The sequence below is a fragment of the Lampetra planeri genome, chromosome 58 (genome assembly GCF_965212315.1).
Source record: "Lampetra planeri chromosome 58, kcLamPlan1.2.h2, whole genome shotgun sequence".
Lineage (NCBI taxonomy): Eukaryota > Metazoa > Chordata > Hyperoartia > Petromyzontiformes > Petromyzontidae > Lampetra > Lampetra planeri.
Window position 1 is genome coordinate 2,631,875 of NC_136164.1, and position 17,004 is coordinate 2,648,878.

Genomic DNA, 17,004 nt, shown 5'->3' on the forward strand with positions numbered 1-17,004 from the left:
TCCCCTCCCCCGCCCACGTGACCAGCCCCTCCCGCCCACCCACGTGACCAGCCCCTCCCCCCGCCCACATGACCAGCCACTCCCCCCCCCACCCACGTGACCAGCCACTCCCTCCCCCGCCCACTTGACCAGCCCCTCCCCCCCCACCCACGTGACCAGCCCCTCCCCCCGCCCACGTGACCAGCCACTCCCCCCCCCGCCCATGTGACCAGCCCCTCCCCCGCCCACGTGACCAGCCCCCCCCCCGCCCACGTGACCAGCCCATGCCCACGTCACCAGCCCCTCCCCTCCCCCAGCCCACGTGACCAGCCCCGCCCCTCCCCCAGCCCACGTGACCAGCCCCACCCCTCCCCCACCCACGTGACCAGCCCCCCCACGCTGCTACTGCTGCGGCGGCGTTCTGGCGTTTGTCCCAAGCGGGTTGGCTGCAATGAAGCCGTGAAGACACCGAACAGTTCCACTGCTACAATTAGCGCGCTGAGGCGCTGCAGTTGCACTATGTGTCCACACCTGCAGCAACCATGTTAAATTTCTTCTTAGGTTTTTTCCGGTAAAGTCACGTAGGTAAAACATCAAAATGAATGAAAATAAAATAAAATAAAAAATCACGACGTTTCGGAGGCAACACAAGTCTCCGTTATCAGGTGGGACCGTCACAGCCAGATTAGCTGCATCAAGTGAGGCCATGATTCAAGATGTAATCCCTTAAAAGCGAGTTGAAGGGGGAGGGAGAGGGAGGGGGGAGCTCATCAGACTATGGTAGCCAATGAAAGGAACGTATCGGGAGGGAGGGGGGGCGAGGCCAAAAGGGTGGGCGATGGACGTGGAAGCGCTTGTGCGCAAGCGGCCAATTACTGCACACGCCAACACAATGGAGCGATTGTGCGCTAGCGGCCAGCCACTGCACCCGCCAACACAATGGGCAGAGAGGAGGAGGGGAGGTCTAATACACATGATAGACAAAAGAACGAAAATGATGATGGGTACAAACTTAGGGGGAGCTCATCAGACTATGGTAGCCAATGAATGGAACGTAGCGGGAGGGAGGGGGGGCGAGGGGGGGCGAGGCCAAAAGGGTGGGGGACGGACGTGGAAGCGCTTGTGCGCAAGCGGCCAATTACTGCACACGCCAACACAATGGAGAGAGAGGGGGAGGGGGGGTCTGATACACATGATAGACAAAAGAACGAAAATGCCCATGTTTATACCAATGCTGGCTGAACAATGAAGAGAGTACTGTTAAAATAACTGGGGATGTTAACACTCGGTAAAGTACAGTAAAATAGTGCCTGTCAGATAAGATGGTCCAAAAAATTTGTGATTAAGTCTTTTTTGCGTGGTTGATAACATCTTTCCAATGATTACTAAGTTTGTACCCATCATCACGGTTGAATGTATGTCTGTGTTTGTATATTTGTATGGCTTCTGACGTCACCGCTCAGCGTGACCTCATCGGCGTCAAACGCCAGGGGGAGGTGCCTCGTTAGGGACGTCATGTCACTCACCCCCGACCACCGCGCTCTAGAGCGTGACGTCACATCCACTCAGCCGCTGCCGATACCTGTCCCAGTGCCAATCCTTATTTGGGCAAAGCCACGCCCGGTGACTGGCGGCTCATTAACATAATTTATTCGTGAAGTCGCGAGTTTCGAGCCGCTCATTGTGGGGAGGGGAGTGTCATCGTACACCGCAAGTGACGTCATGTCACCTGCTGCCGCGTGACGTCACGAGGGACCGGGAAGTTTCCGCTCGGCCCGTGCACTGAAATCCGAGGTGAGATTCTCATCGCGGTTGTGGTGATTGTGGTTGTTGTGGTGGTTGTTGTTGTGGTGGTTGTGGTGGTTGTTGTTTACCGAGGTAGCGCCTCGCTCTCTCTCTCGTAGGGATGTCAATTGAGTAGCAGCGAGCATGGAAGCGATGTCCACTTTGGAACTTTACAACGCGGGGCCTTGCCTCCTGCCCTCGCCTGGTCGCGTTTGCTTCAATTCTCTCGCTTATTCTTAGGTTTTTTCGGTAAAGTCACGTAAAAAAGTAAAATAAAAAATCACGACGTTTCGGAGGCAACACAAGCTTCCGTCTTCAGGTGGTACCGTCACAGCCACGACAGCTGTATCAAGTAAATGAGAGATTGCAGTAGCTACCACTCCGTTTATATAATGGTTGGAGAAGATCGTGGTGCAAGGGGCGCATTATTAATATGGTAAGGTGAGGCTTAAGACTAAGAATAGACTGCATAACAAAGGCTGAGCCTTTGTTGTGGAGAGGTGCGGTTTGTGACTCAACCTGTGGCAGGGATACCACCACTAAACATGGTAAAACTGTAATAGTTGTCTGTCAAATAATATTGGCAAATAAGTGTAGTTAAATCTTTTTTGCGTGGTTGATAACATCTTTCCAATGATTACTAAGTTTGTACCCATCATCACGGTTGAAATTATGTCTGTGTTTGTATATTTGTATGGCTTCGTGCACAAACCTTTGATGGTAGCCAGGAGGCTTGCAGAGAACCTTGGTCTCGGAAAAGACAATTTCATGAGAGCCCACCGAGTTGTAGCAATGATCGGCAACGGCCGAAGAATCAGTTCTGCCGTGTTTCAGATCTGACTTGTGCTCGCGGACACGATCAGCAACATGACGTTTCGTTTCTCCAATGTAGCAATCACCACAAATGCAACTCAATTTGTAGACTCCAGGATACTGTAAGTCAGGAACGACATCCTTCACAGATGGAATCAAATAACGGATATTATGCACTGTACTGAATCGGACTTGGATCTTATGTTTGTTTAGAATTTTGGAGATCTTTTTGGTCACGCCTGCTATGTATGGCAACGTGATAGTTTTGGTTGGAGTTTCATGTGGCTGTTTCTGTATGGTGGGAGAAACAGCTTGGCGGATAGTGCGGTCAGAGTATCCGTTCATCCTGAGGGCCCGATGTACATGACTTAATTCACCGGCCAAGTGGTGTTGGTCAGAAATGCCATTGGCTCTGCGGTATAGCGTTTTGATGAGAGAATTCTTTTGAGAGGGATGGTGGTACTTGAAACCGGATTCCCACCACCACCCATCTCTCTGCCCCTTTCTCTACCCCCCTCTCTCTCTGCCCCCCTCTCTCTCTATTTAAGGCCTCGACACAGAGGCGTTGTTTCTGTGTGTGTCTCTGTGTGTCTCTGTGTGTCTCTGTGTGTCTCTCTGTCATCTCTCTCTGTGTGTCTGTGTCATCTCTCTCTCTCTCTCTCTGCTTATGTGTCTGTCTATGTGTCTCCGTGTCTCTCTCTCAAATTGAGCAATCTTTGGAAGAACGTTATCAACCAGGTGGGCTGTTGACTGTTATGTTAGCCGACTCTCTGTGTTGTATTGCACTACATTTCTAAGTTTACTAGGTTTTTTTTCTCTTTCATTTGTACCTGATGATGATTGCTTGTGTTGCAATCGAAATGTCGTATGCTATTATTTTATTTATTTATTCTACGTGACTTTACCGAAAGAACCAAAGAGTTTCTTCTAGATTTGAAGCTTTCGTGACTGCAATGATTCATATTCTTAGGTTGTTTCGGTAAAGTCACGTAGGTAAAACATTAAAATTAATGAAAGTAAAATAATATAAAATAAAATAAAATATTTTATTTTATTTTACTTTCATTAATTTTAATGTTTTACCTACGTGACTTTACCGAAAGAGTATCTTGCTTAAGTTTTAATTTCCCTTCACCTGGCTCGCTACTTTGTAACTTGTTTTGTTTTAAATATTCACAGTTTTTTTTCATTTCTTACCAGGCCACGCCCGCTTGAGCTGCTGTACCGCTCTTGTGTTCAGAAACGACCTGCCCACAACAACAATAACAACAAGGTGAGGCTCGTCAACAGCGTGGCGGTGTTCACTCTAGACGCGTGGCGGTGTTCGCTCTAGACGCGTGGCGGTGTTCGCTCTAGACACATGGCCGTGTTCACTCTAGACACGTGGTGGTGTTCACTCTAGACGCGTGGTGGTGTTCACTCTAGACACGTGGCGGTGTTCGCTCTAGACGCGTGGTGGTGTTCACTCTAGATACGTGGCGGTGTTCACTCTAGACGCGTGGCGGTGTTCGCTCTAGACACGGCGGTGTTCGCTCTAGACGCGTGGTGGTGTTCACTCTAGATGCGTGGTGGTGTTCACTCTAGACACGTGGCGGTGTTCGCTCTAGACGCGTGGCGGTGTTCGCTCTAGACGCGTGGCGGTGTTTACTCTAGACGCGTGGTGGTGTTCACTCTAGACACGTGGCGGTGTTCGCTCTAGACGCGAGGTGGTGTTCACTCTAGATACGTGGCGGTGTTCGCTCTAGACGCGTGGCGGTGTTCACTCTAGACGCGTGGTGGTGTTCACTCTAGACACGTGGCGGTGTTCGCTCTAGACGCGTGGTGGTGTTCACTCTAGACGCGTGGCGGTGTTCACTCTAGACGCGTGGTGGTGTTCACTCTAGACACGTGGCGGTGTTCGCTCTAGACGCGTGGTGGTGTTCACTCTAGACGCGTGGCGGTGTTCGCTCTAGACACGGCGGTGTTCGCTCTAGACGCGTGGTGGTGTTCACTCTAGATGCGTGGTGGTGTTCACTCTGGACGCGTGGCGGTGTTCGCTCTAGACGTGTGGCAGTGTTCACTCTAGACGCGTGGCGGTGTTCACTCTAGACACGTGGTGGTGTTCACTCTAGACACGTGGTGGTGTTCACTCTGGACGCGTGGCGGTGTTCACTCTAGACGCGTGGCGGTGTTCACTCTAGATACGTGGCGGTGTTCGCTCTGGACGCGTGGTGGTGTTCACTATAGACACGTGGAGGTGTTCACTCTGGACACGTGGAGGTGTTCACTCTGGACGCGTGGAGGTGTTCACTCTGGACACGTGGAGGTGTTCACTATAGACACGTGGCAGTGTTCACTCTAGACGCGTGGCGGTGTTCACTATAGACACGTGGCAGTGTTCACTCTAGACGCGTGGAGGTGTTCACTCTGGACACGTGGAGGTGTTCACTATAGATGCGTGGAGGTGTTCACTCTGGACACGTGGCGGTGTTCACTATAGACGCGTGGAGGTGTTCACTATAGACGCGTGGCGGTGTTCACTATAGACGCGTGGAGGTGTTCACTCTGGACACGTGGAGGTGTTCACTATAGATGCGTGGAGGTGTTCACTCTGGACACGTGGAGGTGTTCACTATTGACACGTGGAGGTGTTCACTATAGACGCGTGGCGGTGTTCACTATAGACGCGTGGAGGTGTTCACTATAGACGCGTGGCGGTGTTCACTCTGGACACGTGGAGGTGTTCACTATAGACGCGTGGCGGTGTTCACTCTGGACACGTGGCGGTGTTCACTATAGACGCGTGGCGGTGTTCACTATAGACACGTGGCGGTGTTCACTATAGACGCGTGGAGGTGTTCACTATAGACACGTGGCGGTGTTCACTATAGACGCGTGGAGGTGTTCACTATAGACACGTGGCGGTGTTCACTATAGACGCGTGGAGGTGTTCACTATAGACGCGTGGCGGTGTTCACTATAGACACGTGGCGGTGTTCACTATAGACGCGTGGAGGTGTTCACTATAGACACGTGGCGGTGTTCACTATAGACGCGTGGAGGTGTTCACTATAGACGCGTGGCGGTGTTCACTATAGACACGTGGAGGTGTTCACTATAGACGCGTGGAGGTGTTCACTATAGACACGTGGAGGTGTTCACTCTAGACGCGTGGCGGTGTTCACTATAGACACGTGGAGGTGTTCACTATAGACACGTGGAGGTGTTCACTATAGACACGTGGCGGTGTTCACTATAGACGCGTGGAGGTGTTCACTATAGACGCGTGGCGGTGTTCACTCTGGACACGTGGAGGTGTTCACTATAGACGCGTGGAGGTGTTCACTATAGACACGTGGAGGTGTTCACTATAGACACGTGGAGGTGTTCGCTATAGACACGTGGAGGTGTTCACTATAGACGCGTGGCGGTGTTCGCTATAGACACGTGGCGGTGTTCACTATAGACACGTGGAGGTGTTCACTATAGACACGTGGAGGTGTTCGCTATAGACACGTGGAGGTGTTCACTATAGACACGTGGCGGTGTTCACTATAGACGTGTGGAGGGGAAACCCGGGGATCGGGAAGGAAATCCACGCGACCACGGGGAGAGAGAGAGAGACACGTAAACTACAAATATACAGCAGGCGTCAGGGTCGGGATCGAACCCACGACTTCCTGTATGCCAGGACAGGTAGTTAACATCTCACCACAGAGAGACACGCAGCCTCGGCTGTGTTGGTTGATCCTCAATGAATTACTTGGTGGAGTGAGGAAGCATTAATACTGAGCAGGTGAAGGTGGCAAGGCATGGGTCTGGACACACCACCACCTGTGAACCGTGACAGTGGTGGAGCCAGTGGGGGTGGGGTGGCACGTGCCCCCCCAACGATCCGATAGAAATCCCTAATTTCGATCGGATCATTGGGGTTTATTAGTAACTAGCTTCACTACCCGGCCTTGCCCGGGACTTGGATTCTTGTCTTGGATTAATTTAATATTCCCTCATAATTCACTGAAAAACCCTGAAAAAATTGATGCTTGTGTAATAAACGACTGGACCACGATGTCTGGCTCAGTGTCCTTTATTATTCGGTTCGTGCTGTACACCCACACGGCTGTCTTTACTCTGTAGCTTCTCCACGGTGCTGACTCCAATGTCGGCCCGATCCACAACAGCAGCTCCGCTGCTGTTTCTCTCACACAGCCCCCCTTGGCTGTACTCTCTGCTGCTCTTCTCCCTCCGCAGCTCTCACAGCTTCTTGCTCTCTCTCTCTCTCTCCGCAGCTCCTCCTGGCAGCCACACCGCTGCCTCTAACAAGCAGCCTCCTCTCTCTCTCTCTCCGCAGCTCCTCCTGGCAGCCACACCGCTGCCTCTAACACGCAGCCCTCCTGGCTGTCTCCTCCCCAGCTGCACACCACTCCGCAGCTTCCTCTTATCTTCGGGGTTGGCTCCCGATCGCCGTCGGCGCCCCCCCTCTCCACACTTGCCCGCGTGGCCTCACTCTTTTCCGCTCACACCCCGACTACCTTCCCCTTCCGGTTTACCCGCTTAAAGCCCCGAACCTTACCCCCACGTCACATGACTCCACCCCCCGTGACGTCACCTCCGGAAGGTCGCTTACGCCCGCATTACACCACCCTCCCCCGTAGAAAAATCCCAGCCGACCTCGGCTGACCAATAGCAAATCGTAATGCGGCGAACCGAGCTTCCCCCCCTAAAGGACACTAAGCATATAATGTAACAACAAGAACAACAACAACGCAATGAACATCAACGATCGTACAAAAGCATGCAATAAATACAACTGTAAGAAAAAAAATAACAAGACAGCAACAATCAACGAAACGTAAGCGATTTGGAACGTGTGCGGGTCGCCGGCCCGTCCCGGACGGTCGGCGGCCCACTCGCAGAACGGGAACGCGATGAAAGTCGAGGAATGACAGGGGGTAATCCCCCTGTCGCAGCTGGAAGTCCACCGACGTCCCGTGTCCCTAAAGAGTTAGTCTTGGGCTTGTCCTGTGACCGTGCCCGCAGCTGGGTCGGAAGGGCTGCAGGGCTCGAAGGTCCCGCAGACCTGGCAGGCGTCCTCCGAGCAGGGCCCCTCGTCCCCCGCAATGTCACGGCCGGCCTGTCTGGAACAGGTACGACAGGCGCTCCAGCGAGATCAATGGACGCAGGCAGGGGAGAGTCAGCAGCAACAGACCCCGGCAAGGCAACGTTGGGGGATGACGCATCATGTAAGGGAGCAACATATGGTTTCAAGCGCGACGTATGCACAACCCAGCGACGAGACCCAATCTGGACGCGTGCTGTCTGTGGGTTGGGAACCGCAATGAGGCGTACGGGACCATGCCAGGGTTTGTGCAATTTCGGCGAGGTCCCCGGACGTACCTGTGGACAATGAAGCCAGGCTAGGTCCCCAACCTTCCAAGGGCACTCCCCCTCAGACCGTCGCGCATATCGCTTGTTCCGGGCCTGGGCTTTGGCCGTAGCCACGCGGGCATTCTCCCGCGCCTCCGTGACTCGGCGAACCGTGTCCTGAATGTATTCAGGAAGTGGTTTACGAGGTCCCTTCACCCCAGTTCCCAATTGCACATCCACCGGCGGCACGTTTTCCCGACCATACATAAGGTAAAACGGCGAATATCCTGTAGCCGCATGAGGCGTCATCCTGTACGCCGAAAGAACCCCGGGGATGTGCAGATCCCAATCTGATTGTTGTTCACTCACGGTGTGGCAAAGCATGGCAGACAATGTCCTGTTCAGCCGTTCAACCATACCATCCGTCTGCGGATGGTATGGGGATGTCCGTACTTTCTTAGTCCCAAGGCCCGCGCTCACTTCCGCCAATAATTTAGAAGAGAAATTCCTGCCCTGGTCCGTGAGGAGTCTCTCAGGCGCCCCCTTATCCATAATATACCCAAACAAAAAGGCGTCGGTAATGGCCGCGGCCGACTGATCGGGCAACGGCCAGGCCATCGGCCAACGGGAGAGGTACTCAACCCCTACCAGCAAATATTTATTACCCCTCGCCGATGGTGGAAAAGGTCCCAATATGTCCAGTGCCACCAATTCATTGACTCGAGACACCTGAATCGACTGGAGAGGCGGCACGTAAGGATGTTTCGGCGGCTTACGTTGTGCACACGCAGGGCACGCGCGCACGTGCCCTACGACATCTGTCGCCATGCCGTGCCAAAAATAATGACGTTGCAACGTCAACAAGGTCTTCTGCACCCCTAAATGTAAGAGAGTGTCACAATGGAGGGTTCTAATCAACTCGAACCGCAAGGACGTTGGTACCACCAGGCGCCAACGTTCCTGGAACCCCTCCCGCCACATAAGCAGACCATCTCGGAGAGCGGTTTGCGGCCCCACAGCCGTACCCGGACTCCCATCGTCCTTAGCAGACCGCTTCCGCAAGGACACCAATGACTCATCCATCATCTGTTCCCGGATCCAGACAGACCGCGGCAGATTCAAAACCCCGTCAGCCGGTCCCGGTTCCATCGGAGTGTCCGACTTCTCGACGGCCAACGTGAGCGGCTGAGGGGGGTTTGGAATCGGCGAACACCTATGCGTCCCCGACTCACATTTACAAGGGGCGCGCCGCGGTAATCTGGAAAGTGCGTCAGCGTTCGCATGGCGCACTCCCTTCCGATGTTGAATTTGGAAGGAAAATTCCTGTAGCGTGTCCAACCAACGTGCCAACTGTCCGGATGGCTGGTCAATTTTAAGGGCATATTGCAAGGCCGCATGATCCGTACGCACAATAAAAGAACGACCGTAGAGGTATGGTCGAAATTGCCGTAGGAAAAAAACAACCGCCAATAGTTCTCTGCGAGTGACACAGTAGCGGGTTTCCGCAGGAGACAAGACTCGGCTACCATACGCCACGACACGCTCTACACCCCCTTTAGACTGTGATAACACCGCCCCAATACCTGTGTCACTCGCGTCCGTATCAAGAATGAATGGGTGATCGAAATCGGGATAATCCAATGTTGGGGCCGTGGCCAATAGATCACGCAGACTCCGAAAGGCCGCCTCCTCCGGCTGTCCCCAAACAAACTTCCGTCCTTTACCCGTAAGGAGATGCAAAGGCCTCGCAATCGTCGCAAAACCCGGCACGAATCTTCGGTAATACGAGGCAAATCCCAAAAACCGCCGAACATCCCCCACGGTGGCCGGAGTCGGCCAATCCCGGACGCACGCCGTCTTTTCCGGATCCGTGGACACTCCCTCAGCGCTCACAATGTGCCCCAAATAGCGGACGGACCGTTGCAGTAGGTGACATTTCTTTGGTTTGAATTTCAATTTGGCAGAACGCATCCTCGTGAACACTGTCTCCAGCCGCGTCAAATGTTCATCGAATGTGCGGCTGAAGACAATGATATCGTCCAAATATATAAGACATGTCTCCCACTGCAACCCCGTCAAAACGAGCTCCATCAATCTTTGAAATGTAGCAGGGGCCGCATTCAATCCCATCGGGAGACAGTTGAATTGAAATAACCCCTGCGGCGTACGGAATGCGGTTTTCTCCCGTGAGGACTCGTCAAGGGGAAGCTGCCAAAATCCCGAAGAGAGGTCCAGTGTGGAAAAGAACTTAGCCCCCGACAATGCGTCGAGGGAGTCATCCATACGCGGCAGGGGGTACGCATCTGCCACCGATATCTTATTCAATTTGCGGAAATCAACACAAAATCGCAATTTGCCATCCTTCTTCTTAACCAAGACGACTGGAGCGCCCCATGGGCTGTTAGATGGCGATATAATGTCCGCAGCCAACATGTCTTCCACTGCCCCCCGTACGTGTTCTCGCTCCGCAGGACTCATCCGATGCGAATTTAATCGAATAGGGGCAGCATCGCCCGTCTCAATGTGATGGTAAAGCAAGGAAGTGCGGCCCAAATCCAAATCATCGGAGCTGAACACGTCGGAATATGTCAACAACAATTTACGCAGCGCACCACGTTGCTCCATGGACAGGGAAGAATTTTCGTCACATAATTGAGCAACCCAACGATCATCCGAACTCCTTGGCTCGGAAACCCCAGCAACAACTCCCCGGCTATGTGGACAATCATGGGTCGCAAACGCCGTAGTGGCATGTGCCACAACCGTACCGGCCGGGACACGGACGTTTTCTCCCCCCGCATTAAGCACCTGTAAAAACGGTAATTGATCCGGCCGGACGATGGTCTGTGCCCCCACTAACGCCAACCCGGTTGTTATCGTGGCGGACGGTGACAACAAGACCCCTACTGCTCCTAGCCGATCAGGCAGGGGCTTCCGATACCGCAAGGGTATAAGCATCTGTGTACCAGGTGGGATGTCCACAGATGCGACGGACAGCGCCTGCACTTGTACGGCCGAAGCAGGTCGCCCCCAGGGCGACGGCAGAAACGAGATTTGACGGCCCCCCGGCAGTTCAATACAATTCTCATTGATTTTGATCAAAATGGGCATCTTAGCCAAAAAATCGGTGCCTAACAAACAAGGAACCGCCAAAGATCTCGATATCAACACAACACCCGAGGCCGACACATCCCCAATAGATATCTTAGCATCCACCTGACCCACGATACCCATGCTACCCCCGTTCGCAGCGACGCACGACCCATAAACCGGACGCACAGCCCGCGACGGAATGCCCAACAGATGGAAAATGACATCCGATATAATAGTCGCAGACGCGCCCGAGTCGACCAAAATGCGCACGTCCACACCTTGTATGGACCCCGGTACAGTGGACGAACCCGTAGCGGCCGCGACAACTCTCCGTGCCAATTTGCGCCACTGCGTAACTGAATGACAAGGCCCCGTCGATGGCCTTTCTTTAACAACAACAATAGGATCGCGCAACACAGGTGGTGGGTGAGGTGGAAAGCCTTGCCGAGTGTCTGGTGCGTGCCGACATGCCTGTTTCGGAGGATCTTTAGCCGACTTGACCGGTGCCGAGGCCTCCTGCTGCGGCGGAGCCGGGAAGCGGGCCCAGCAGTCTCTGGCGTAGTGGCCCCTACGCCCGCAGCGGAAACATTCGGCCTCGTTGCGCCGAAGCGCAGGCCTCGCCTCCTGACGGCCCCGTTCTGGTAGCACCGCGCGCGGTCTCGGCCCGCCGCGTCCCGTCCATGGAGCGGAGGCGGCCGTCAGTTGTTGAGGGCCCCGGTCATCCGGAACATAGACGGCCTGCGCAGGGTTCCACCCCAGCGCCTCCTCTTCTTTGACGGGCTCCCCCGTCCACGCCGTCACTTGTTTCCAGCGACGGAGGTTGAATTGCGCATCGAGACACTTAGCAGCCATCCGGGAAGTTAGCTTCTCATGCCCACACACAGGCATGGGGATCCCTAGATCCCGAGACAGCTCCAACATTTTCCCTAATATGAGAGGCTCCAGCAGGTCCTGTGGCGTCTCAGGATAAGCTGCCATGGCCAGCTCCAGCACCGCACCCCTGAACGCCACGGGCGACTCCTCTGGTGCTCGTTGTCGTTGAGCGAATCGCCGATGCGCATCATCTGGTGGCTCATAAGCATCGGCCATTTCTTGAAAAACACCACATAAAGTTGCCTTCTTATCGGTCGCTATGGAACGGAAGAATCGGACAGATTCGTCGTCCAGGAGAGTCGGCAACACCTCCAAAGCCTCCGCATCGGTCCATCTTGCTGTGCGTACCGCCGCCAAGAAGCGGCAGGCGAACGCGCTCCAGTCCCCACCGACGGAAAATTCTTTAACTGTTGTAAGGTGGCGACTCCGACTCCTCTTCCCGCCGTCTTCCAATGGTGGTGGTTGTGATGGCAAATTCAAAATGGCGTCGGCCCGCGGCGTGGCCAAGATGGCGGTTTGGCGCCACGGAGCGCGCAAAATGGCGGCCTCTTGCCGCGTGGGCAATGGCGGCGGCAGGACAGGCAACGTGGCGGCCCGCGGAGCACCACTTGCATCATCCATCGTCCCTGGCGCGACGAGATGGCATAGATGCGCCAGGACGTCCTGAAGTGCCTCCAGTTGTACCGCCATCGCTTGCCATCGTTGATCCGCGTCTGATGATGTCGACGGACCCGCCACCGCGCCAACATCCTCCACTCCCGTTCCCGTGGTCGCCTCAGCCGGGCTCTCCTCCACCACCCCAACAGGATCCGCGGTTGGAGGGAGTTCGTCGTCGTCGGACGAAGAAGCCGATGCAGGCGCCGGATTAACTTTCTTCCTCACTTGTTTCGACATGCCGTTGCACTTCCGACACCAGTGTAATAAACGACTGGACCACGATGTCTGGCTCAGTGTCCTTTATTATTCGGTTCGTGCTGTACACCCACACGGCTGTCTTTACTCTGTAGCTTCTCCACGGTGCTGACTCCAATGTCGGCCCGATCCACAACAGCAGCTCCGCTGCTGTTTCTCTCACACAGCCCCCCTTGGCTGTACTCTCTGCTGCTCTTCTCCCTCCGCAGCTCTCACAGCTTCTTGCTCTCTCTCTCTCTCTCCGCAGCTCCTCCTGGCAGCCACACCGCTGCCTCTAACAAGCAGCCTCCTCTCTCTCTCTCTCCGCAGCTCCTCCTGGCAGCCACACCGCTGCCTCTAACACGCAGCCCTCCTGGCTGTCTCCTCCCCAGCTGCACACCACTCCGCAGCTTCCTCTTATCTTCGGGGTTGGCTCCCGATCGCCGTCGGCGCCCCCCCTCTCCACACTTGCCCGCGTGGCCTCACTCTTTTCCGCTCACACCCCGACTACCTTCCCCTTCCGGTTTACCCGCTTAAAGCCCCGAACCTTACCCCCACGTCACATGACTCCACCCCCCGTGACGTCACCTCCGGAAGGTCGCTTACGCCCGCATTACACTTGCAAGAAGGAAGCCGAAACACTTCAATTTACCTAAATCGGATGTTTTCACTCAAGGAAATTCAACCTGAACCCACTGCTACGTCAGGTCGATTTTTGCCACTCGGGAAGGGAATGACGTGGCGTTCGCTTAGAAATTCCAGACAGCATAAGCTGTGAAAATTTCATGACGCCAGAGCTCAGCGTTGGAGAGTTTTTGCTGTTTCACACAAACAAACAGGTGTAAGTTCTGCTATATATTTAAGATGGCAGTTGTACCTGTTCTTCACACGGATTTGTATTGAAACTCCGAGAAGCCAATGACTTAATCGGCCAGGAGCAAAGCGCCACCTAAAATCTCCCGGCACGCTGTGAACAGCTGTAGAAGTACGGCGCGCGAAGAGCCATGTGGTAGGGGGGTAAGCATTGCAGAGCCCTTAGCTCAGGTGTGATGCGGGTTGATGCCACATACGTCATGGTCATCCCCCCCCCCCCCCCCAAAATACAAAAGTCTATTTTTCTTTCCTGAAGGCATCAACACGTTCAGCGAGCGCGATGACGATCAAACGCGTCGAATGAAAAGCAAGGGACAAGTCCTTTCTTACTAACAACTCCTTTCTCACTAACAACTCCTTACTTAATAACAACTCCTGTAATTTTTCATTGCTGGAGGGGTTTCCCCCCCCTACCTGAAAATCCTGGCTCCACCTCTGAGTGTGTGACAGTGTCAAGTTTGTATTTGCAGTAAAGTCTATTAACTCTATTGAGCACAGAGGTTATATCAAAACAGTAGTTTATTTTAGTTTTCCTCTGGAACTCTTTGTAAGAATGGAGTCAGGAAGTGATCACAGCACACACGTGCAGCAGCTGAAGTCGGAACTGCTCATCCCAGCAATTAAGAACATCTGTGCCTGGCTTCACACCTCTAAGTTGCGATTGAACATTAATTTATGCATTTGTGCATGACACAAATAGTATTATTTTCAACACCCTTTGCTATGTCAGCTGAATTTAGCTTTCATAAACATTCATTTTGAAGCCAAACAGCTGAAATTGTGTGCTGAGTTTTGGGTTAACGTTCATTTTGAAGATACGAGGGCTTCCAGGCATGTTTATGACCATTTACCCTCTCATTGTGTGCCATAACAGCCCGTGTGATGAATTTGGGACACTTTTTTTTACTATATCATAAATATATGAATAACTATAGACGTGTAAGTGACGTGTGACTGTGTATATATGCATTCCTCTGTGCCTCGATACTGACGTGTAGATGGTGTGGATATTCTTTGTTTCTGTCTGCAGCTGTCGCTGCCTCTGCAGAATTGGTCTCATGGAGCAAAGGCAGTCGGTGCAGCTCGGTGCAAAAAGGCAACAATGCGACCGGTGTGCATACAGCACGGATTGTCCTGCGCATTTGACACGGCACCAGAGAACTCACACAGGAGAGAAACCCTTCAAGTGCAGTGTGTGTGGGAGGGCGTTTGCACGTTCAGCTACTCTTGTAACACACGAGAATACACACGGGAGAGAAACCCTTCAAGTGCAGTGTGTGTGGGAAGGCGTTTGCACAGTCATCTGCTCTTGTAACACACAAGAGAACACACACGGGAGAGAAACCCTTCAAGTGCAGTGTGTGTGGGAGGGTGTTTGCATGTTCAGCTCATCTTGTAGCACACCAGAGAACACACACGGGAGAGAACCCTTCAAGTGCGGTGTGTGTGAGAAGGCGTTTACACTTTCACCAAATCTTCAAAGACACCAGAGAACACACAAGCATCAGAAGATCCACCAGGAGTGGAGTGTGAAATCAGCTTGTGAAAGTCAAAGTGCTGCAATGAGCCCATCCCTCATCAAACAAGAACCGGAAGAAAATCCCAGCTTGGACACTTTCAAAGAAATCAAGGTGAAATATGAAGAGGTGAAGGTGAAATGTGAAGACGTGATGGTGAAGAGCGAAGAAGTGAAGTTAAAATGTGAAGATTCAACTCCCAAATGGGACCTTCACATCGATGGAGGCAACGTGAAGCAGGAGGAGAATTCTGACTGAGGCAGAGCGAGGCAACTCCCAGCAGTTTGTGGAAGTGGAGGTGTGGGTGGACTTCCTCCGAGACAATACAAAGTCAAATGGAGACCCGGGAGATGCGTAACCTGGATTCGATCGAACCCCAAGGGTTCGGTGAGTCAATCTCAGGGGTTTGGCGGAGGTTAAGACACACACCTGACTCATATGATTGTGAATTTGAAAAAATAATTTTATTTTTCCAATTAAGAAGGGTTCTGTGAATGCGCATATGAAACTGGTGGGGTTCAGTACCTCCAACAAGGTTAAGAACCACTGCCTTAGACGATGCCACTCCAATAGATGTACCTTTGTCACAGGCCTCTAATGACAAGAATGTGAAGTTGAACACTCAGTTCCTAGGTTCAACCTGCAGGATAAGAGCGGCCAGTCTTTGTGGACCTGTGTGTTGGGTAGACCTCTAACCAGGAGCGAATGCCAATAAGCTCCCAAGCATTCAATGTTTTCAATTGCATTTATATTGTGCTTGCTTAATTGCCTCGGCAATTCGGAGTTTTGTATCGTATCTCGTCTCAAACACTCGAAGAGCATCCCCAAGTAGCAGCTGCCCCTGTGTGGCACAAGGTGGTGGCCCTGCACCGGCCTGCATGTGGACAAGAGCCTGTCAGTCGGGGGCGATGGTCGATGTGGCATCTCAGTTGTGGAGTTAGTAGGTAATGTTTGGAATTTGCTAAATTTGTACCCAGATGCCAGCATGCAATGGCCGACTCGTTTTGAATGGTGCATTAGTATGTTGTACATACACTGTTAAGCAGACGGTGCGTATTTTTTAATTAGCTTCTAGTTAATAGGATGTAACCTAATGCAGTATATTTCAGTGCAGTAATTCAATTTTGTTCATATGCCTGTCAATAATTTAGAATGAATACTTGTCTGATTGTGTGCGTACATGTAACCTTTTGTCTATAAGGGTCAAACATTGAATGAGTCATGTTAGGACACAGTGTTTTGCAAGTAACCTGTACAGATCACTCAGGTGAGACTCATTGTTCTGGTGATATAGGTCAAAGGGTACTTTTGTGTTTTCAGGAAGCATCTCCCTCTGGAGCAACTCATTGTCTTTGAAATAGGGAGCACACTCGGATCATTCATCAGTTACAAGGCAAACCACTCAAAAGTTACACGTAGAGGAGATACATTCTCTATAACACGAATTATAATTTTGTATTATGTGAGATACATTCTGACCAGCCCCCCCGCCCACACGATGACGTCACCACGCACGGGGGCGCCCGCCAACCCGAGCGCGAAGACGTCACCACGCACGGGGGCGCCCGCCAACCCGAGCGCGATGACGTTACCACGCACGGGGGCGCCCCAACCAACCCCAGCTCGATGACGTTACCATGCAGGGAGGCGCCCCAACCAACCCAAGGGCGATGACGTCACCACGCAGGGAGGCGCCCCAACCAAAGCGCGATGACGTCAGCACGCACGGGGGCGCCCCAACCAACCCGAGCTCGATGACGTCACTACGCAGGGAGGCGCCCCAACCACTTTTTCTATAATCTGTGAATAAATAAAAAATTGCAGTGCAAATCGG

General features: G+C 52.9%; 1 long non-coding RNA gene across 1 annotated transcript; it reads left to right on the forward strand.

The window, feature by feature from the left end:
• The first annotated feature begins 1,649 nt into the window (after positions 1–1,649).
• LOC144735993 (uncharacterized) lies at positions 1,650–17,000 on the forward strand. Its single transcript, XR_013588706.1, has 3 exons — positions 1,650–1,773; positions 3,778–3,850; positions 14,684–17,000. It is a non-coding gene; the product is annotated as an uncharacterized LOC144735993 (long non-coding RNA).
• The last annotated feature ends 4 nt before the right edge of the window (positions 17,001–17,004 follow it).